A 1,376-nucleotide genomic window follows, 5' to 3' on the forward strand; every position below is an offset into this window, starting at 1 on the left:
ACAACCAAAAAAAACAACAACAAAAAAACAAAAAAACTAAACTAAAAAAAACAGCAACACTCAAACCTCTACCCTTCTGCTGGAATACTGTGTTCAACTCAATCTCTGAAAAGATCAAAATTGTGTCGATGAAGGCGTAAAACGGTTTCCAATCTACCAAATTCTCTCCTTAAAGCACTAACGGTACAGCTGCGTGCGCCTTGTCAAAAGGGCACCCTGCCAGCTGGGCGAATTATCCGGGCCAGTGGCGAGGATCCTTATGGTCAGTAGTGTTTGTGTTAGGCAAGGGGGTAAGGAGCCTGTCTGTGCGATAGTTACTTACTGCGGTAGGGGTAAGGAAGGAACGTAATGGCTTTGTCTTATTGTGGTGGTTTCAGGTAAGGGTCATGATGAAACGTTGTCTGTGCTTTAAATACGAGTATTACTGTGGCTGTAGGTAAGGGACGTAATAGAAGTTGGTCTGTGCTGTATTATTATATTGTGGCTGTGTTAGGTAAGGTACATGACACAACTTTTGTCTCCGTATTGTCTATTGCGGTTGTGTTAGGTAAGAGACGTAGTCAAACGTTTTCTGTGTTATCTATTGTAACCGTGTAACCTGAATGACGTAATAAAACTTTTTCAGTGCTTTATAACTATATTGCGTTAGGAAAGTGACGTAATAAACCGTTGTGCTTTATTTTTGCGATCATTGTGTTAGGAAAGTGCCGTAGGCCTAATCAAACTGTATGCTATACAGTGCGGTTGTGTTAGGCAAATGAAGTAATAAACTTGGTTTGTGTTATCTTTTGTAACTGTGTTAAGTAAATGACGTAATAAAACTTGGTCTGTGCTTTATATTGCGGTTGTGTTAAGTAAATAATGTAACCAAACTTTGTCTGTGCATTAGGAGAGCCTACAGTGCGGCTGTGTTACGTAGGTAAATGACGTGACACACGTAAAACTTTTTTCTGTGTTTTATATTGCTCTTTCGTTTGGTCAGTCACGATGTAACGAAACTGTTGTTTTTTCTGTGCGCTAGGTTTCGACTGTGATAGGTAAAGGACATAACACGACATAACAAGACTCGGTCTGCACCATCAGCTATTATTGAGATTGTGATCAGTTTATATAGGACCCTTTGTGCCAGTTTCTCACGGTGTGGGATCGCTCGCGACTTAGTTAACGGCCTGTGTGTCAAAACGTGAGAGTAGAGGAATTCTCTGTAGAGCTGGACTGTTTGTTTGTGGCCGTGAATTATCTGCAGTCTACACGGACTTGTAACAGCTTCGATTTGTCCTGAGATTTCGTGGTGAGTACATTGTATAAACAATTTATCACGTAGATAGATAGATAGATAGATAGATAGATAGATAGATAGATAGATAGATAGATAG

General features: G+C 40.1%; 1 protein-coding gene across 1 annotated transcript in view; it reads left to right on the forward strand.

Annotated features, from left to right (window-relative positions):
- Nucleotides 1-782: 782 nt before the first annotated feature.
- LOC101845785 overlaps nucleotides 783-1,376 on the forward strand; it is a gene marked incomplete in the record, with an annotated part of 93,196 nt that continues 92,602 nt past the window's right edge. Inside the window, 1 exon segment of the mRNA XM_013084980.2 lies at nucleotides 783-1,291.

Source organism: Aplysia californica, unplaced genomic scaffold (assembly GCF_000002075.1).
Source record: "Aplysia californica isolate F4 #8 unplaced genomic scaffold, AplCal3.0 scaffold00333, whole genome shotgun sequence".
Taxonomy (NCBI): Eukaryota; Metazoa; Mollusca; class Gastropoda; order Aplysiida; family Aplysiidae; genus Aplysia; species Aplysia californica.